This window comes from Quercus lobata, chromosome 8 (assembly GCF_001633185.2).
Source record: "Quercus lobata isolate SW786 chromosome 8, ValleyOak3.0 Primary Assembly, whole genome shotgun sequence".
NCBI lineage: Eukaryota > Viridiplantae > Streptophyta > Magnoliopsida > Fagales > Fagaceae > Quercus > Quercus lobata.
Window position 1 is genome coordinate 54,619,531 of NC_044911.1, and position 23,145 is coordinate 54,642,675.

The 23,145-nt window shown below is 37.3% G+C and overlaps 1 pseudogene; it reads right to left on the reverse strand.

The window, feature by feature from the left end:
• Window positions 1-1,732: 1,732 nt before the first annotated feature.
• LOC115957085 lies at window positions 1,733-12,303 on the reverse strand (annotated as a pseudogene).
• Window positions 12,304-23,145: the final 10,842 nt, after the last annotated feature.

Genomic DNA, 23,145 nt, shown 5'->3' on the forward strand with positions numbered 1-23,145 from the left:
CTTCTTTTTTTATATTCATATAATAAAATTTGAGTAAAAAATGTTAGGACCACAACTTTTGCCACAACTTACTCATTTGATAAGTCTGGAGTTATGGATCCATCACTTTTACTTTACCGCTTACAACTTGCCATGTGAGCAAGTTGTGGCAAAAATTGTGAGAAAAGTTGTGGTCCAAGAATTGCTCAATTTGAATCTATGATGTCCCATTTTCTTTATAATTGTTTTTTATGATTATGATCAAGGCAAGAAATTAATGTGTGTGTGTATATATATATTAATGAAGAAAACTAAGTAAATATATTATATATAAGTAAAGTAAATAATAAAGTCAAGTCAAGTAAATATTAAAGTAATATTAAAAAAAATAAAGTAAATAAGTCAATACTTAAGCATAAACAAAATAAAAAAATAAAAAAAATTGTCAAAAAATTTCTCCTTAAAAAAAATATTGTCAAAACAAATACTTATAGCCTACAGGAAATAGAGGTAGAAACAGGTTTTTCCAAGTAGGAAAGAAAGCTTACAAGATTAGATATTTGTATGAAAGCTAAAAATTAAGTTCCGATTACAATTGAAGAGAAGCAGCCTTTTTGTAGGCAAAATTAAGCATTATTTGAATAGTGAATAGTAAATTTGATTATTTTACTATTCAGCAGGTTTTCAACAGCTTTGTTAGTATGTGCTGACAATAGTGATGTAAGCAATAGTTTCAACAATTTTGTTGGTATATGCAGACAATAGTGATGTAAGTAGTGACTTCAGCAATTTTGTTAGTATGTACTGATAGTATCATCTTTTGTAATTATAGAGCTGAAGCAAGAAATTAGTCTTCAGCTAAGTCTGGAGTAGTAATTGAGTCATGCTCAACCAAAGTCTGATCATAGGGATAATAGGGATTATCATCTTTTGCAACAGAGGCTTTGGAGGATGCTATATATATATATATATATATATTTGGTATAGGTGAAAGACTTTTACCTGTTGAGTTAAATCCAGTGAAAATGAATTCCATTAAACTACTAGATGGAATGAAGTTAGACATGAGCGCAAGAAGCTGTCAAACTTAGAAGTGGTGAAGAGAGCTTCGAACATCCTTGCAGGGTTTCACTATGACCAGGCCATCACGCAACCAACTTGCACTGGGGAGGATACAAAATGCAAACCACCTGATGGAAGTTATATAAGATGGAAGTGGACGAAGTTATTTTCAAGCAACAAAGGGAGGTTGGTGTAGGAGGTTTGTAAAACAGGTCTCAAAAGGAATGATAACATGCCTGTCACTTACCTGCAAAAACACTCTTAAGAATGTTTTAAATTATGTAGCTTGGATTGAAGATTGTCCTAGTTCCATTTCTAGTGCAATTTCTCTTGATGTATCCAGTTTACAAATTTGATTGAAATTCATTTTAAATAAATAAACAATAACATCAATACCAGATGGAGTCTAAGTGATTATAAAAAATAAAAAAATAAAAAAATTCTTGAAAATAAAAACCAAATTTGAAACTCACTCTAGTGTGAAGGCAATGGAAAAATTATTTGGTATTTGTAGTCAGCTTCTTGGTCTAGGTTTGTAACATGTTCAAAATAATTTTCTTGGATTTTTGAGTATTGAAATTTTAGAGATATTATAGCAGTACTAATGATGTACCCCCCCAAAAAAAGAGATGGAAAAAAGAATTTAGTGTTCTGGCGTCACCATAACCCACAACAAAGTAAAACTTGCAAGTTGCAACAGAAAATTTAGCTTTTCTAGTATTTTCTCACCGTAATAAACACAGACACTGCTACCATAAAGTAACATTTTATTTGGTCATTATGAATAAACGAATATGAGACGTAACTCTTTCTACAACACCATATACAACAACAGAAAATTGATGAAGCATATAGGTAGAGTTAAAAATGTACACTTGACCACCCGCATGCTATGAAAGTTCTGTGAAAACTTTCATGCCATGCTGCCCTTTGTTGCAAAAGGCTGGGTCTTGAACATGCTGGTCAGATTTATAAGTGTTCCAGTCGACAATCTTTCCTGCTTTTCATTCCCATATAACCGATACATGCCATCCTTAAGCATATTTCTTTGTAGATAAACACCAACTGAAACGCTAAATTGAGCTTTCTTCACGCATAAATTCTTATATAACTAGATTTCCTGCACAGCTTTCTGAAACATATCTAGGAATTAAACTTTCTTCATGCAAAAGATGGCTCCAACAAACTCCTAAAATACAGCTAGAATTTTATGTATTAACAGTAGCACCCACTTCAATTTGGTTGAGGAGCTCTGAAATATTTCCAGCTTTTCTCTTCGCTCTGTCCGTGCCATTCTCTGACAATTCCTTCAATGCCTCCTCTGCACCAAGCTCCTTTGATAGTTTCAACTGTTCAAAATCACCTGTGCATAATGACCACAATACTGCTGCAGAATTCTCCCGGTTGCGTGGGGAACCAGTTCTTATAACCTCCACTACTACTGGAATTGGCTCTGCTTGACCAATTGCGGTCTTCCCTTCCAGATGGCTGGCAAGAATGGCCAGAATTGCAAGTGCTTCATCCACCATCCCACCTCCAGCATCCTTCAACAATCTCATCAATGGGGTCACGATACCAGCCTTTACAGCCCTTGCCTTGTTTCCCTGATAGATCGAAAGATTGAAAATAGCCGTGGCAGCACCCTTTTTCCCCCTTGGAGTCCCCTCACAAAGCAATGTTATAAGAGCTGGGATAGCCCCGGCTGCTCCTATTGCCACCTTGTTCTCATCTATTACAGATAAGCTGAAAAGAGTGGCAGCAGCATTTTCTCTAGCTTCCATGCTGCCATTTTTCAATACTTCTACTATATCAGGTATTGCTCCTGCATTCACAATAGTTCCCTTGTTACTCTCATTGATGAAAAGGTTGAGGAGTGCTGTAACAGCATGTTCCTGTGTCCGGGGATCTGGAGAAGACAATAGTTCTACAAGAAGTGGTATGGCTCCTGCCTCAGCAGTGCATACTCTATTATCTGCATTCCTCTTAGCAAGCAACCTGAGCTCACCAGCAGCTGCTCTTTGCTGTTCTGTATTCCCATTTGCTAGTTTTTCCAATAAGGCATCAATAGCAGCACAATCACAGTCTGAAACACTGCCTCCTCCTGATTTCTTGCTTCTACAATTCCCTTGCTTTTTTGGAAGCTTGACACCATTGCTTTCACACCATAAAGCAATCAGACTCTTCAAAACATAGTTAGGAGTTAGGGCTGTGTGCAACAGTCTCTGCTGTGTCTTAGGACAGGTTTTATGTCCTGCATCAAGCCATTTTTGAATGCAAGACCTTTCATAAGTCTGCCAAAAAAAAGGTAAATATTTCTCTAGTAATGACTACTGATAGTCCGATACAAATAAACTGCTGTAAACTTAAAAACTGTGAAGGCAGCTGCCAGTTTATACCTGTCTAGTAGAGACAATCACAGGATCTTTCATCAATTCAAGACATATTGGACATCTGAAATCATCTGGGATAACAGGAGATCTGTGCTTAATCAAGCCCTTTTCACCCTCAGAGGTCTCCACTTGAGGATTTTCAGTCAGAACCCAGTCCTTAATCTTCTTAAAGAGGGATGACATTTTTTCAAAGCAGTCCCCTGGATCTCCATTGCTTGAGATAACCATTTCATGGAACGCAAGTGACTCTTTCTTTATATCATTGATAGTCTTGAGGTGCAGCTTTTCAGAAAGTCTTTGAAGTACTGCTGGACCGGGTTCTTTTTCTTTCTGTGCTGTGGCTAAATCAATGTCCAGTTGTAAATCAAGTGTGTCAATTCTTCACTTGGCTCTTTGGAATTGAGCTTGTACTAGTTCAATCTGAAAGAAATAGAAAAATGTCCCACCAATTGTTAAAACTTTCAAATCAACTAAATGTCACTTTTCGTTAAAATTCATTTATGAACGGTATTTTAGACAACATTTTGACTATTTACTCCTTAAAATTAAAATTAAAAGGGTAATGACTACTGCTGAATTATTATTTAAAAAAAAAAAAAGTTTAGAGCTTGGGAGAATTGGATTGGTTGGGAATATGCTCAGGATTTGAAGGGCAAAATTGGAAAGAGCAAAAATCACGTGAATTTTTGCTGAGGTTGTCTGAGAATTCTGAAACTGAAAGAAAGATAGTAGTAATATATAAATGGAACAAAGATTTATGTAAGAAAGAATGGAACAAAGATTTATTAATTTTTTTTAATAGTAATATATAAATAAACGGAAGTATTTTTAACATGTAATCATAGCCTTAGGAAAGTTTTATATAATTAATTATGGGATTATTAGAAAATTTTTAGAAACACAAGTTGGGAAATCGGTTACTTGTCTTTATGATTTACTGTTGACCAGTTTGGTGAGGAAGTTGGAATGGAGGGAGAATGGGAGGTGGTACCAAAATTTTTTTTTATTATATTTTTTGACAATATTGCCCTCTGCATATATATTGTTTTTTTATTATTTCATTTTTCACATTTTTTTTTTTTTTTGAGAAACAAGACTTTGCATTTCAATAAGCTAGGCCAATAAAGCCGGCCTCTAATATAGAGGTAATATTTAGTGGTACATCTTCCATCTAGACTTGATAATGGAAAATAGAGTTTGCTCTTCTTGCTAAAGCATGAGTTACAATGTTACAATGCCTGAGAACATGGGAATAGTGTATCTTTGAGAAACAAGAGGCAAGATACTATATGTCCTGAACTAAATGACCAAAATGAAAGGTGCAAACAGCTTCTTTGACAACAAGCAGTGATAACACATGTTGGGGATATTACACAAAGTAATAATAGAAGAACAAGGTTAATACAAAAGACAAATAAAAAATAGATAACTTGGAGGCACAATATCATTTTTCTTATACAATATTTGCCCCCCACACTATTGTTGCTAAATGATTATTGCAAATTTGTTCCTAGGATACAACCAAGATGTTGAGTTCTACAGATAGCAATTCTGGTGTTTCTAGTAGAGTATATTTTGAATAAAAAAAACCAAAAAAGAGTTTGTGTTTGATTGCAGGCCATAACAAAAAGAAATAGTCCTTACCAATATCCTTTCTCAAGTAGCCAATTTAAGCATAAACCCTCATTTTTTAAATTTCTAAGTCAGCCACAAATAATAAGCAACTGTCAAACACCCTTCAATCCCTAATCACATTCACCCAAAAGTAAGCACTCCTCAAACTATGAATACTTGACAGCTATGTCAGGAAAGAACTCAAAGAAAGTCAATTATAAACAAAAGAAAAGAAAAGAAAGAGAAGCTTGCAAAAAATAGAACCTGAAAAGCCGTTGAAGCCTTTGACAATGTTTGTTTAAATTGTTTAGAAACCAAATCTGAAAGCTAAACTGAATGTCTTCAACCTGAAGAAGAATGAGAGAAATTGGTGAGTTTGTGGGTTTTAAAGTATAAGAGTTTTAATTTACATATTTATCCCCGTTAGTTGAAAACTTAGAAGTGAGTATGATGAAAGTAGTTTAGGTATCAAAATTGAGAAATCTAAACAGAAAAACCCCTTAAATAATAGTATAAATAGAAAAAATGATATGATTAGAGATAATAGGCCCATAAATAATTTGGGCTTTGTTTTGTGAAGGGTTGTAGAATACTCCAAAAAAATGACCTTAAAAAATAAAAATTCCGAAATTCTTAGAGCCTAGAACACACGGGGCTTTCAAAGTCGGGCTGGATTTACTCTCAAGGACCCAAATTATCCAACTTTTTAAAAACCGCATTTCTAAACGGCTCGCATGTATAAGGGTGAATTGGTAAATCAACACAATAAGCATCTGGGGCGTAGCTGGAGATCTCATGTCATGTGGAGGAGTTTGTGGATTTTAAAGTATAAGAGTTTTAATTTATAAGAGTTTTAATTTACATATTTATTCCCATTAGTTGAAAACTTAGAAGAGGGTATGATGAGGGTAGTTTAGGTATCAAAATTGAAGAATCCAAACAGAAAAACCCCTTAAATAATAGTATAAATAGAAAAAATGATATGAGTAGAGATAATAGGCCCATAAATAATTTGGGCTTTGTTTTGTGAAGGGTTGTAGAATACTCCAAAAAAATGACCTTAAAAAATAAAAATTCCAAAATTCTTAGAGCCTAGAACACACGGGGCTTTCAAAGTCGGGCTGGATTACTCTAACTCTAACCTTCTAAAAACCGCATTTCTAAACGGCCCGCATGTATAAGGGTGAATTGGTAAATCAACACAATAACCTTTATTTTTTTAATTGGAAAACTAATGGAGTCTTCGGAGAAAAAACTACTATGAGAGTAACCTACCCCAATCAAAGGAAATCCACAATAAGAAAAAAAATTATAGATCTAGTACATAATCAAAACTTAAAGAAAACCATTCAACAAATACTACAAATTGTTCAAAACAAAAAAATTGACAACACTCATTTCAAAAGAGAAGTCTAGTGACATATCCTTTGTGACACAAATTTGATGTAATTAATTGTGAGCTAGTGATGAAAAAAAGTGATAAATTTATGTAAAAATGCTCTTATGTCATTCACAATCAACCAAGTTGTTACAAAAATTATGACAAATATTGTGGTCCTTAATGAACTATGTTGAAAAAGAATACATGCAAGCTTCATCAATCACTTAATTCTAAAATTTCAAAAGTCATTTCTCTCACTTTACCGACTTCAACTATTAACTAAAAGCAACAATCTCAACTATTAACTGATCGACTCTCCATAATTCCAAATAAATAAATAAATAAATAAGATGGCAGTACCAAAGTTTGAAGAACAATCTCAACCTCCATTAGCATAAGATCAGGGATCATGACTCTACCTCCATCTGCACCACCCTCTTTATTTATCTTCCTCTTGACCACTTTGAAGGTATTAAGAATTCTAAAAGAATAAAAAAAGATTACTCAAAAATATAATCAAATATCAAATATTATGTACATGTAATTTAGATCTTCTATTTCATATTGAAATCAAAATAATATTGGAAAATAAGAATAGGTTGATGTTATAAATTTAACAAGAGAAACATCTGTTGGAGTGGGTGTGTTTTAAACACTAATAAGCCTTTGCTTTGTGTGGAGTGAACCTTGTTATGTGTAACAACCCAAGGAAAAGCGCTAGCCACATCTGCGCTATACCTCAAAAGGACTAGTCACAATTGAGACTCCTTGTAGTTGTTAATAAAGCCCAGATCTACCCAATAAATACCCGATGTGGGACTCATCACACACCCACACACATCACACAATCAATCAAATTAGGGCATCATAATCTCCCCCACTTAAATCCCAAACGTCCTCGTTAGGGCCCACTTTGTGGGGTAGTGTCTGTGAGCCCACATAGGATTACCGGGCTAGCTCTGATATCATAAGTAACAACCCAAGGAAAAGCGCTAGTCACATCTGCGCTATACCTCAAAAGGACTAGTCACAATTGAAGCTCCTTGCAGTTGTTAATAAAGCCCAGATTTACTCAGCAAATACCCGATGTGTGACTCATCACACACCCACACATATCACACAATCAATCAATTAAATTGGGATATGTAACGACCCAAGGAAAAGCGCTAGCCACATCTGCGCTATACCTCAAAAGGACTAGTCACAATTGAGGATCCTTATAGTTATTAATAAAGTCCAGATCTATCCAGTAAATACCCGATGTGGGACTCATCACACACCCACACACAATCAATCAAATTGGGGCATCACAATCTCCCCCACTTAAATCCCTAACATCCTCGTTAGGGCTCACTTTGTGGGTAGTGTCTCCAAGCCCACATGGGGTTACCAGGCCAGCTCTGATACCATATGTAACGACCCAAGGAAAAGCGCTAGTCACATCTGTACTATACCTCAAAAGGACTAGTCACAATTAAGGCTCCTTATAGTTGTTAATAAAGCTCAGTTCAACCCAGTAAATACCTGATGTGGGACTCATTACATACCCATACACATCACACAATCAATCAAATTAGGGTATCACAATCTTCCCCACTTAAATCCCTAACGTCCTCGTTAGGGCCCACTTTGTGGGGCACTGTCTCTGAGCCCACACGGGATTACCGAGCTGGCTCTGATACCATATGTAATGACCTAAAGAAAAGCGCTAGCCATATCTGCGCTAACCATATCTGCGCTATACCTCAAAAGAACTAGTCACAATTAAGGCTCCTTGTAATTGTTAATAAAGCCCAGTTCAACCCAGTAAATACCTGATGTGAGACTCATTACACACCCACACACATCACACAATCAATCAAATTGGGGTATCACATTATATGTTTATAAACCTTTGCACATTTTACATGATAACTTGAAAATAATGGGTTAGGTGTTGGTCGTAGGCTTGGGCTTGGCTTTGTTCATATCTTTGTTGGGCTTTATCTTTTTTCCCTTTCTTTCCTAGTCAGCCCAACACCTGTTAGGCATTAACTAAGCAACCCATTAGAAGCGTTTAATGTGCTGTGTTGGGCATGCATAGTGACTGTTGGAGCAACCCATAAGCCCTCTACTTCTTTGCTATAAAACCCTTGTTTTTACTCTTTTCTCTTTAGTTTTTTCAACTCCACACAGTCGCCCTCTCCCTCTGTTCTGCTCTATTTTTTTTTTTTTACTCATCTCCACATAAATATCAGCTTAATTTTTTGGTTTTAAGGAAAGACAAATAAGGTTGTTATTGGTTCTTCTTGTTTGGGTGTGCATCGAACTTGAAGAAATTATTATAGTTTAATCCGAGGGGGTTGTTCGGCCAAGAGAGCCAGGGACGGATCGGGGTTTTCAAGCTAGAAGGGGCAAGAGTATAAGGAAAAAAAAAAAAAAAAACCTCCAAATAGGCATTCATATAGTATTAATAAATTATAAATACACAAAATCATTGTTTTTTAATGCATTAAGATGCAATCATCTACCAACAAAAACAAAAACAAAAAAATGTTTTTTTTTTTGTTAATACTAGGCTGGCTAGGATTTTTTTTTTTTTTTTTTTAAATTAGAGTATTCATAGGAGTGGTGCTAAAAAAGTTACCTTTTAACACCTGAAAAAACTAATTTATCTATTTTACCACCTATTTTACAATACATTCAACATCAAATGTTCTAATTTTTTTTTACCACTTTTTTAAAAATAATATAAACAACTTATTAAAATAATAAATGAAGAGAGAGAATTTGAGTTTTATTTATTTATTTATTATTGAAGGTAAAGAGATAATCTTAATAAAATATTGTATTTTATTTTTAACAACTTGATAAATACCATTTTATTGTAGTTGCAAAAAAAAATAGCTTTGGTTTCTCCAATAACACATGATTTTTTGATGGTAAAATGGTTTTTTTTTTTTTTTTGGTTGCTAAAATACAATCACTATTGTAAATGTTTTTATTGTTTTTGTTAAGTTTTTGGGTTGGACAATTGCTAGTTAGGGGGTTGGGCTCCTTTGGGCCCCACCTAGGCCCATTTCTGAAGAGAGCCATTCGTACCGAATTCTATTCCAAGTGGCATAAATCAACCTTTAAGGACAATGCAATTTGTGTGATTCTATAGTTTGTGAGATCTTTCTAACTCTATTTATTTATTTTTTATCATTGCTAGTTTTTAGGATTTATATTATTGAACCAATACTTGTTTTTCATAGCTATATTTTCCAACAACATCATATTACTTATGAAGATAAAGTAATACCTTCAGTTTGCATCAATGAGTCGACAAGAAGAACAAACATTTCAACATAATAAAGCTCCATTAGAGGCTTTTTGTTTTTATGCTTTATAATAAGAAAACGTAGAGATAGATAAATAATAAAGAGTGAAATTATGGATTATATAAAAGAAAATGCAATGATACAGTAGCTAACCTCCAAAGTGTGTGGTTATCTATCTCACAATGAGTATGCACTTGCTTCCTTCCTAACACTCCAAAATAATCCAGTACATGCATATATATAAGCCAATGCAACTATATTTACAATCTGCAATATTTTACCACTCAAAAATTACCACAATTTATATACCAAGTTTTTGTCACTTTGTATGTTATGACTAAAATCTTGTATACCCATTGAAAATCGAAAAAAAAAAATTGTATACCTATTCTTTTGTAATACTCGTTACTTTCTTAGGTTGGTTCAAATTCAATATTCGGGTAATACACGCATTGGTGGCAATTTTCCCTTTTGCTTGCTGCTAGCAAAAAGAAAATATCTAAATGGACAGTGACTTGCTTCTTTAATTAGTTTCGTTTGTGGTTTATAATATTTACTTGTAACATTAAGTGTTGTAATTGTGTTTGACTCTTGTAATTATGTGATGTTTTGTCATAGAATTATAAAAGGGGGAGATTGATTATTATGGTTTAGATGTTGGCTAATTCTAGTCGACTAACATAGGGTTACAAAGGGTTCAAATCTATTGTAATTAGTTTAGGTTGTGTTAACATATGTGGTGTTAAGAGCTGCTTAAGAATCTGAATACCAAGGAATTTCAATCGAGTGAAAATTGAACTCACTCAAGTGAAAAATTAAAATAGGCAGAAAGTTTAAACGACACTTGCTCCACTCTCACTCGAGCAAGATTGTTGAAATCTGAATTTGAATTCTACTAGAAGAGTGATTGCTCTAAAGAGAGAGAGAGTAACCACAAAGTAGATTTGAAAATTTTTCTCCTAAGCAAAAATTTATAATCCCTTTTTGTGTATTGGTCCTAAACAAAAACTAATTGTGTAATTACTTCATCTTGAGTTTTAGGGTTCGTTTGGTTGGAGGGGTGGAAAAAAAAGAGGATAGAAAATAGTGAGACGATGGAAAAGTGGAAGGATAGAAAATATTTTAATTTTCCTCATTTTTGTTCGGTTAGGAGTGGAAAAGTGGAAAAATGTAAAAAGTGAGTTTGTAGAAATTTACGCATATACCATTATTAAAAAATGATGCCCAATTAAAACCAAAAAAGAGATAAAAAAAAAAAAAAAACCAATCACCTAAATTTATTTAAAATAAGAATTATGTCCAAAAAAAAAAAAAATCACTTCCAAACAAAAAAATAAATAAATAAATAAAATAAAAGAAAGCAAAAGCAAAAGAAAAAGAAAAGAAAAGAATATAAGCACTGGACAAGCTGACCAAGTAAAAAAAAAAAAAAAAAAAAAAAGAAGGAGGAAGAAGTAGAAGAAGCAACATCCAATAGGAGGAAGAAAAAAAAAGTACATAAGAGCAACATACAAGCCATGTGCAACTACACATGGGTATTTTCGTCCAAAATTGATGTTCAATTTCTCCTTTCAATTTTTTCCCAATTTTGGAGGGAAAACCTTTTAGTGAGTCTAGGGAGAAAACACATGAGTCCCACTATTTATTTTCCTTTTCTCCCACTCAACCAAACACACTATAAAAAAGTTTCCCTTCCTATTTTCTCTCCAAAGTTTTCTATCCACCTTATTTTATCTCCAAACAAACACCCCCGTAAGCTATTTTTGAAACCACATAATTAATTCTCCAATGGTGGGTCACAATTGCTAAGTTCAAAAGCTCTAGGTCGCAAATGCTATTTGTCAATAGATTATACGTAATTGTTCAACTTTTAGCGAATGAGTAATTTTCATTGAAGAAATTCTTGATTGATTCTCCACTTCATTACTAAAATTTGGGTCCCTTTTAGTGCTTTCATTAATCCTGCTTTAGGTAATATATATGGTGATTAATTATTGAGTTTGAATTGTGTGTTGGATTATGTGTTTGAAACATTCTATTTGTTGAATTAATGAATTAGGATCCGGTGCAATACCTAGGGTATTGCATCAAGTGCAGTTCACCCTACTATATTTCACAAAAAAAGAAAAAAAAATTACTTTTTACATTTTTAAGTTTTACTTTTTACTTTACTTCAATTTTTTTCTAAACTTTTTTAATTAATGGTTGAGATTGAAAGTTGCTTTTTGCAACTATCAATCTCAACCCTCCATAGGAATTGCATCATGTACAATATTGTAGTTATTGCATTTGCACCTAATCTCAATCATGAATTAGTCCCCTGTATAAGTGTTTGGGGGGTCTAAAAAAAACTTTTTCATTTACATAAACAATGATGTTTTTAAAAATCAATTCTAAATCACGGCTCCAAATTAGGTTTTCCAATAGTCATACAAAACATTACTCTCAGTTTATTTTCTAAAAATTCAATGCAAAAAAGGTTATTATTATTTATATATATATATATATATATATATATATAAACAATGATTCATGCCTACATTATAGCAATTATAGCAAGTTGATCGGGAGCCATTATAGCAATTACCGATGATCGAGGGATCGGCGGGGGTTGACAATGCCTAAGAGTTGGTTCAAATACCAATCTTGCCATATACCAATAGATGGTTCCGGATTAGGAAAAGTTTGCCTATTGTAGATTGAGTAGAGATTTTGTTGTCGTTGATACAGAATATGGACATGTTTGCCTAGAGTCCATACAAAGTGCCCAGGGTTGACCCGAATTTTATTATGTAAAAGTTGAACCTAGATCCCCAAATCCCACCGAAGAAACAAAAATCAAGGAGGTCTACAAAACCTCACGCGGAGGCAGTAAAGGAGGAGGTAGAAATGTTAAAACGGTTTGGGGCCACAAGGGAGGTGTTTTTTTCCTGAATGGCTAGCTAACACAGTGGTTGTTAAGAAGAAAAATGGAAAATGGGGAATTTGTGTCAATTTCAACGACCTTAATCGAGCGTGCCCGAAGGACCTTTTTCTAGTGCCAGAGATAGATCAGTTGGTGGACACTATGGTCGGGCACCAACGGATGAGCTTTCTGGATGCCTTTCAAGGTTACCAACAGATAGTGTTGGCTTCCGAGGATCAGGAGAAAGACTTCTTTCATAATGCTCGAGGGGAATTATCATTACATAATGATGCCGTTTGGATTGAAGAATGCGGGGGTTACGTACCAACGGATGGTTACACACATGTTCAAGGAACTGATCGGCAGAACAATAGAGGTCTATATTGATGATATGGTGGTAAAGATGAGGGAGAAAGTGGGGCATGCCCATGACTTGGTGAATGTCTTTGATATTTTAAGGCAGCACAAGTTACGCCTTAATGCAAAGAAATGTGCCTTCAGGGTAGGATCAGGTAAGTTATTAGGGTACATGATCTCCACGCATGGCATAGAGGTGAACCTTGACCAGATAATGGCCATCCAACAATTACACCTGCCTAGCAATCCTAAAAAAGTGCAAAAGTTCATTGGCATGATTGCTACACTGAATAGGTTTATGTCAAGATCGGCAGACAGATGCCGACCGTTTTATCAGTTGTTAAAGAAGTGGAAAGGTTTTCATTGGATAGAAAAGTATGATTTGGCATTCAAAGACTTAATGTCCTATCTTGCCAGCCTACCCGTTTTATCACGACTTGAGCCGGAGGAGGATTTGTACATGTACTTAGCAGTCTCCGACCACGCCATTAGTTCGATGTTGATAAGGCAGCATAAGGGGATTCAAAGGCCTATGTATTACCTTAGCAAAACTTTGGTGGATGCAGAGACTTGGTATTTACTATTGGAGAAAATGGCCCTGGCCCTAGTACATGCCATAAGGAAATTACCACATTACTTCCAAACTCACACAGTATGAGTGTTAACTGAGTACCCTTTGCAGTCATTGTTAAGAAGATCGGATTTTACAAGGAGGATAGCAAAGTGGGGGACGAGACTAGGGACGTTTGATGTGTGCTACAAACCGAGGAATTCCATTAAGGGACAGGTGCTTGCAGACTTTGTGGCTGAGTTTACCCCTCCTCTCCAGGGCTCGGTAGGAGTATGTCACATTCAAGTTGGACAATGGAAAGTGTTCGTGGATGAAGCATCTAATGCAAAGGGGTCGGGGGTCAGGGGTCGAGATAGTATTAGTATCACCCAAAGGTGTAAAGTTGTAGAAATTGCTTAGACTGGGCTTCCGAGCCTCAAACAACGAAGTAGAGTATGAGGCCTTCATCGCGGGGCTTTGGGCAGCAAAGAAACTTGGAGCGAAAGAAGTGAAGATGTTCTCTGATTCAAGATTGGTAGTAAGTCAAATAGAGGGAAGCTTCGCGGCAAGGGATCACCGTATGTCACAATATTTAAAACTATTTAGGAATCTACGAGTAGATCTCCAAAAAAATAGTGTGGTTAGAGTGCCAAGAAGTCAGAATAGTCATGCCGATTCTCTGGCTACATTGGCATCCTCTTTAAATGACTGCATACCCCGAATGATTACTGTAGAGTTGTTAGAGGAACTGAGCATTGAATAGCAGACATTGGTAGCAGCTACGTCAAAACTAGAGCCAAGTTGGTTGGATCCATACATAACCTTTTTGTCCAATGGGACCTTGCTGAATGATATCAAAGAAGCTAAGAAGGTACGGAGAACATCGGCTCAAGTTTGGCTGTCCGAAGATAGAAGGTTGTACTGGTGTTCATTTGGAGGACCTTACTTGATGTGTCTTTATCCCAACAAAACTACCGAGTTGTTAGTTGAGCTTCACGAGGGAATATGTGGTGGCCATTCAGGGGGTAGGTCACTCGCACACCAAGCTATGACTCAGGGATTCTGGTGGCCAAATATGCAATGAGAAGCAACTAATTACGTTAAAAGATGTGATCAGTGCCAGAGAGATGCACCTATTTGCACCAGCTAGGGGGAAATCTCAACCCGATCGTCAGTCCTTAGCCTTTTACCCAATGGGGGCTACATATAATCGGGCCATTCTCTCGGGTTTTGGGGAACTGAAGATATGTGGTGGTAGCGACATACTATTTTACCAAATGGGTGGAAGCCGAAACTTTGGCAAATATTAGGGATGTGGATGTGAAGAAATTTGTTTGGAAGAATATCGTTAAGAGGTTTGGGGTTCCTCGAGCACTGATGTCTAATAATGGGCTACAGTTTGATAGCAAGATTTTTTGGGAGTATTGTGGTAGCCTCAGGATAACCAACAGGTACTCGTCGCTCACATATCCTCGAAGCAATGGGCAAGCCGAAGTGATGATAAGACAATCGTTAACAGTTTGAAGAAGAGACTGGAGGGGGTGAAGGCAAACTGGGTAGAAGAGCTGTCGAACGTTCTATGGGCATACCAAACAACTCCTAAAAGGTCAGTAGGTGAGACACTCTTCTCCATGACCTATGATATAGAAGCGGTTATACCGATAAAGATCAGCTCATTATGTTTAAGGATTACAGGCTTTACACAAAGCCATAATGATGAGTGTATGTTCGGAAATTTGGATACCCTAGAAGAACGAAGAGATGTGGTATCTGTGTGGCTTGCTGACTATCAACAAAAGTTGGCTCAAGGATATAACAGGAGAGTGAGGCCTCGAGAGCTTATGTTAGGAGACCTCTTTTTGCAATTGGCCCTGAATTGGGAAGGACCTTATCGAGTAATAGCTATGGGCGGAGCAGGAGCTTATTACTTGGAAGATATGGAAGAAAGACCCCTGCCCCAACCATAGAACGTCTGTAATTTAAAGAAATACTACCCATGAATGTAATGTAGCATGTGGGATGCATTACTGAGTTTGTAAACTAACATGAACAGTGAAGGTAGATGAAATTCAGTTAAAAGATCTTGTGTAGAGTATAAGTAAACAGTGAAGCATCTGTGCATTCACTTAATATATTCCTAAGGATAGAAACCTAGCCTCGACCTGACTCCAGTCACTGACTAGGCAAAAACCTTAATATACCCCTAAGGACAGAAACCTGGCCTCGGCTTGACTCCTGTCACCGACCAAGTGGAAACCTTAATACATATTTATAAGGACAGAAACCTGGTCTCGACCTGACTCCGGTCACCAACCAGGTGGAAACCTTAATATATCTCAAAGGACAGAAACATGGCCTTGGCCTGATTCTAGTCACCGACTATGCAAGAACTTCGATAAATTTACTCGATTTAGAGTATGGGTCATGACATAAACTCATCCTTTAATCACCGAACGTCCCTACATATTATTGATGATCGGGGAATATAAAGCGCGTCTCCAATACTAACTAATGAGGACACACGAGAGCGGTGTACCATGAACATTGAAATTATTTGTGGCATTACCAAACAATAACACTTAAGTAATTTTTTAGCATTAATATCAAGATGTTGATGCTGCTACCGAATGTCGAAATTATTTGTTGTGCTATCGAATGATAACACTTAGGCAGTTCTTAACGTTAATATCAAAAAGTTGATGTTGTTATTGAACGTTCGGATTATTGTGTTACCCAATGTTAACACTTAAGTGATTTTGAGCACGAATGTAACATTGATACCATTACCAAATGAGTAAAAACTTGATGAAAGTAAGTTGTTGGCATTAACCCTTCTCATACAATCACAATAGAATAAGGAAAAAAAAATTAAAACCATCAATTTGGAATAAACTTAGAAAAGGAAAAAGAGTTTAGTACGTGGGTACCAATCCATTTAAGAAAATACATAGAATTTCAACCATATATATATATACACACACATATATAATAACAAAATACAAATATTTATGGTAAATCTAGACGCTGGGGGTGTCGGTAGCCGGGGGAGTTGCTGTGGGTGCTTCCTAGCCAGTTGAAGGATTAGTGGGCGGAGGGTTTGAGGTGACTACAGGCTACACAACGTCCGGATTTGATGTGGTAGCAGTGGTTCTTATGTTGTCATAATCCAACACCACTACATGGGAATTGATCTGCTTTGATAGCACCCTAGCCTCTGGACTCTCCATGCCCTCCACTTCATCTCTACTGTCCTTGCCCTGCTCTTCATCCTGGGTTTTGACCTCAGGGTCCTCGGGCAGCAGGACTTGGTCAGCACTCTTGAAAGGGGAGTCCTCTAGGAGGTCGATGGCGTTAACTGTAGCCATCCAGCCCTCCATGAACTTGAATTTTTGGGCTTGGAAGATCAAGGGACTAGCTGAGTTTTCGATATCCCTGAAACCCTTATTGTAGTAGGTCTGCTTCCGAGCTTTCTCTACGCCTTTGAGGTCGGTGAGTTCCTTGTCTCAAGTAGAGAAGATGTTAGCTGTCTTCACGAGCTTAAGCTGGGTCTCCCCAAGCCTACCTTGAAGATCACTGGCTTTTTGCTTGGCCAACTCCAATGCCTTCTCGATAATAGTCACCCGCCGCTCCATCACATTTAGCCCTAGAGTTTTCTCTTGCTGGTTGGTTTCAGCTACCTGTTTGAGGGCTTTTTCTTTGTCGGTCTCTTCCTGTGCCTCCTTCAGCCGACCCTCCACCACATGGGTCAATTGGGCAGCCTAAGACAACATAAAAGCAAAGCGGGATTATTCAAGCCAGATTGGTAACACTTGTAAATTGAGAGGTATGCGAAGGAAACGAAAGGGACTGAGACAACAAAACAGTAATAAATTCGAACAAATAAAAAGCTAACCGCTATAGTGTGCCACTTTGATTTTAGCACGAGGTCCTCATCTTTGCAATCGAAGTAATGTTCTAGATCAGCAGGCAACAGTAAAGCCCGCCCGAGATTGTCCGATACCAACCCTTCTTCGTCGCTCCTTTATGTCTGGACATAGGAGTCTGAGTGCAGGACCTTATCCTCGAAATGGAAGAAGCACTCCCATTCGGTACTAGAACTCGAGGAAGAAGCCACTATCAATTCCTTTTTCAAATCCTGCTGCAGCTGCACGAGCCCTTCCTGCATGCCATAAATGACCTACGAATAGGAAGAATCTTAGAACAAAATGAGAGGTAGCTAACCAACTTCTAGGAGAGACATAATTGACTGCATTGATCTCGGTAGCTACACCACCCACGGAATTTAAAGAACCTAAAGCAGCATGAGTCATATATTCCGCGGAACGCCGTTCTTGCCAAGGTTGTATGTCTTTTTTCAGCCTACTCATGTCCAACCCATTGGGACCCCTTAGGGGTTCTAACCAGGGAGCACGCAAATCCCAAAAACGCATAGTTTCTCTCCCAAAAATGACTTCTCCAGTCGGAGAACGCATTAGATATTTACCTAAACCGGTATGTCCTTGGGCGGACCCCACGTTAGCCCCAAGGCGTTGGTCTCTAACCAGAAAAGTAAATGCTTGAGCTTGAGAAGCTTCTGGTCCAGTGGGTCCGTAAAACTCACTAGGATAAGCGGTATTATTGAACCAAACAAAGCAACAAGGGGATATAGCTCAGTTGGTAGAGCTCCGCTCTTGCAATTGGGTCGTTGTGATTACGGGTTGGATGTCTATTTGTCCAGGCGATAATGATAGTATCTTGTACCTGAACCGGTGGCTCACTTTTTCTAAGTAATGGGAAAGAGGACCGAAACATGCCACTGAAAGACTCTACTGAGACAAAGATGGACTATCAAGAACATAGAGGAGGTAGGATGGGCAGTTGGTCAGATCTAGTATGGATCGTACATGGACAGTAGTTGGAGTCGGCGGCTCTCCTAGGGATCCCTCATGGTTTTGGGGCCATAATCATTGTGTAGGAAAGATGGCCGAGTGGTTGAAGGTGTAGCATTGGAACTACTATGTAGGCTTTTGTTTACCGAAGGTTCGAATCCCTCTCTTTCCGTACCTTTCAACCAATTCACCGATCTTATTGACAGCAATGGATCAAAGCAAATAACAATGGATACCACTATTCCTTAGACCTTTCTTTGATTTTGATATAGATTCCTTATTCCTAATTTCTTTAGTACGGAAAATACTGTAAAGAGTGGACAACAGGGAATAGAAATTATACGGAATACATAAAGATATTTATTTTTATCAATCTCACAAACGAGATTCAAGAATAAGATTGGTTGATGAAACGAGAGGAATATGTCTGGGGATCAACTGGTAGCGAGAAAAGGAATCACTTGTTTATTGAATAGTTCTTTAAAAAAATTAATCTATTTGATTGAGAGCTGATTATGACAGGCTAGCTCACAGGCTGCATCTCTAGGGGGTTTTTCCAGTCGTTTGAATGGTTGCCCGACTCGAGGCTAGAGTGGGGAGGTGGGTAACAGGGGGGGTACTGTTCCCAATTGCAGCGCCATTGGCACCCTTTTGCCGCTTCCTCCACTGTTGGGAAGTAGGGGGCATAGTTTGTTAGGGATTAGGTTGAGCAACAACCTAACCTCCCAAGGCCTGCACAGTTGGAAACCAATGGTCCAAAGCCATAGAGTGCTTTTGGACCATTTCTTCTGCCGGGTTGGGTTGAACGGGCTCGCTAGGAATTACCTCCTTGGCAACTGGACCCTCTTCTGCAAGATCTCCTAAAATGGGGGTCGCCAAAGGAACTTGTACCACTCAACCTTTGAAGACGGTATCTCCCAAACCATCTTATATAGGTTCAAGGGAATCGTGTCTGACCAGTCGGGGATTTAAATGCCTGGCTTCCTTGGAAGTGAGCCCTTGTGGCAGGAATTCAGGCAGCCGAACGTCCACGTATGACAATAGCGGGTTGCCGACTGTCAAAGTGCTCGACAAATCCTGGTAGCTAGTGTAGGAAGGCACGCAACCTAAGATCAAGTGAGAAGCTCTTAACTGTCCATCGTAGCACAAATATCTTCTAGCGAAGGACGAAATTGAGCTCCCGGACATGCACTACATTTATATCTGGCCAAAATTTCTTGGAAACTGTAGTCGGGAGGGGGTATAAGTTAGTAAGATGCCAAGAAAGTAATAAAAGAAAAGGACATGTACATAAAATGGATGAGAAGTAAATGACAATGAGCATACTAATAAAACAAAGGGGAGGGAGACACGATTTATGTATGTTGAGGAATCGGGGAAAAGAAAAGTACTGACCTATCTGCCGAGGAGAGGTCGGGCAGGTTAGCTCACCATTCAACCAATTTCTGCTCATCCTTACATACTCTCCTGCTGAGTTCCTATTGGAGTCGGGGAGGCAAGATATCAACTTAACCATTATGCTTCGGGTCTGAAGATAATGCCCGAGCTTTAGACCCCCCAGAATGGCATACAAGAAGTTGATATCATGGTGGGTAAGTCTAAGGCCATACAATCGGTTGAGACGCCCCGCACAATTGACTACCCTATAAAAATTAGGCAAACACTGGTTGGGGCTAAGGCTTTAAAAACTAAGGGTCCTAAGTAACAAGGGATCCACTGGGAACCTAACCCCGCCCTCAAGTATGGACATTAAAGGGAAAAATACTACATGGGGGAGCCTCTGGTCCTCTATATCTCCCTCATGACAATACGAAATTTCAACGTCATGAGGAATGTTGTATCTAACTCTGAAAGATTCTACGTCTGCTCTAGTTTTCAAAAGGTAAGCAAAAGGCATGTTTTTGAATCTAACTAAGTTACGAGAAGATTGTTAAAGGAAAGAAGACATACTAAGTGACTTCTTAAAAAGGAGAGTGATCTTGTAGGGAGATTAAGGGCTCAGGAACAGGAAGAAGGCAATATTATGAACTTAGAAGAAACTAAAGAAAACAAAAAACCTGAATTAAGGGAGGTATTTATAGAAACAAGGGTCATTAATTATAACTACCCAAATACAATTAATGCGTACCATCATGTCGCCTCATACGCACCTTGGTAAGCGAAGCGTCAGGCCATCTGGACCGTCCAATACTTCAGATTCTGCCACGTATTTGAAAGGAGCAAGCTGTCTTGTCCATTACATTATATGGTAGATGATTGATCTTCCTGAGGTGTAACCGTCATTTTTCTTGGAAAGGGTAAAGCAAAGGCCTCAACCACGGGGCAGGAAAACCTCGATCCTATCTTTATTTTGTGGAAACAAGATTGTGAGGGGGCTATTGTGGGGGGAATTGGGCCCAAGCAACCCATGTTTGCCCACTTGATCAAAACCCAACATAAGACCAAGGCCCAACAGACGAGTTAAGCTTGGTACACAGGGAGAGAGTTGACCCTGGGCCCAATCCTGAGGTCGGGATTATGGCCGAGGAGACAACCACTTGTGGGAGTCTTAAGTGGTTGGCTAAACACTGACCAAGAACGAAGGAAGTTAGGGTGAAGCACAAACCTAGCGAGATTGGTAGCTGAGGACTGATAATGCCATTAGGGAACCACTATCGAACACTATTTGGTGCCTGGAACAAGTTCCAAGGGAATCCTCTAAAGTCATGAAGATCCCTTGGGATTCTGATGAACATAGGTATACGTGTGAAATGGGAAAATAATAATGATCACCTCACTAACAAGAGACTATAAGAAGGGGAAGAGGGTAGATGCTTGGGGGTTGGAAAAACTGGGGAAGTGAGAGACAGAGAGCAGAAACACTGGTAAACACTAGGAAGTTAAGAGAAGCTAGGTGAAGTTTCGAGCCTAATCTGTAGGATTAAGACTTAACCCACAGACAAATAAATTGTGTCCTAAACACTATCGTCGAATCAGTCTTGGGTTACTACACCTTTAATAAACTCATTCGAGTGAGAGCAAAGACTTGATTTTAAAGAAATTTATACAATTGTGTCTACCTTTAGGTTTTGTTTTCATTCAATTGTAGGGCTAAAAAGATCTCTATTTTGGCCTTTACTTCTACTAATTAGGCATTTTTTTCAATAGATGAAGGCTTCTTCTTTTTTCTTTTTTTTTTCTTTTTTTTTTGTGTGTGTGTGTGTGTGGATAACAAGCAAGAAAAGTTCATGATTAGATTGTTTTGTCTTAACAAAATTTGGAAATTGTTTCCCTACCATATAGACCAACTAGGAACTTTCAGCTAGAACAAAATGAGGGACTGATAAATTACAACCAAGGTTGTTGACTTGTGATGTATTTATTTATTTATTTTAATGGAGGAATACCTATAATACATTAGTGGTAGTAAAAAATGGATTGAAATCAGGTGTAATACCCTAGATGCAATTAACCCAATTTCTCTCACAAATTATTTTACATTTTTAACTTTTTAACTTTAACTTTTTATTTCATTTTAATATATTTAATTTAATAGTTGAGATTGAGTATATATACCCTAAGTATTGCACTTGATTTCAATATGTAGAAAAATGACATCTATCTAATCTAATTTAATCTAAATTATTAGAGCAAAAGCCTTTACTTGGACTCTGCCATGTGTCATATATGAAGGTCCTAATACTTGACACGTGATGGACTATTTTGTACACATGTCAATTTTATTGGCTATCTAAAGGTGTCAACAATAATTTTGTAAGATCCGAATGAAATAGAGGAGCAGATGATTGCCCATCCCTTGAGTGTGGGTTGAAAATCCAAATACAAAATTTTGCTAAGTCTACACACTTGCTTGATTGTGTTTTGAGGCATACAACCAAGCTGTATAGGTGGAAAATATCATGCAAGAAAGGTACAAACAGCTTCTTTGACAGCAAGCAGTGATAACATATGTTGGGGATATTACACAAAATAATAATAGAAGAACAAAGTTAACACAAAAGACAAATAGAAAATAGATAACTTGGAGGCACAATATCATTTTCCTTAGACAATATTTGCCCCTCACACTATTGTTACTAAAGGATTATCGCAAATTTGTCATTAGGATACAACCAAGATGTTGGGTTCTATAGATAGCAATTCTTGTGTTTCTAGTAGTGTATATTCTGAATAAAAAAAAAAACCAAAAAAGAGTTTGTGTTTGATTGCAGGCCATAACAAAAAGAAATAGTTCTTACCAATATCCTTTCTCAAGTAGCCAGTTTAAGCATAAACTCTCATTTTTTAAATTTCTAAGTCAGCCAAGTTAATTGGCGAGTTTGTGGATTTTAAAGTATAAGAGTTTTAATTTACATATTTATCCCCGTTAGTTGAAAACTTAGAAGTGAGTATGATGAGGGTAGTTTAGGTATCAAAATTGAGGAATCCAAACAAAAAAAACCTCTTAAATAATAGTATAAATAAATAAATAAATAATGATATGAGTGGAGATAATAGGCTCATAAATAATTTGGGCTTTGTTTTGTGAAAGGTTGTAGAATACTCCAAAAAAATGACCTTAAAAAATAAAAATTCCGAAATTCTTAGAGCCTAGAACACACGGGGCTTTCAAAGTCGGGCTGGATTACTCTAACTTTAACCTTCTAAAAACCGCATTTCTAAACGGCCCACATGTACAAGGGTGAATTGGTAAATCATCACAATAACCTTTATTTTTTTAATTTTTCCTTCTCCGCG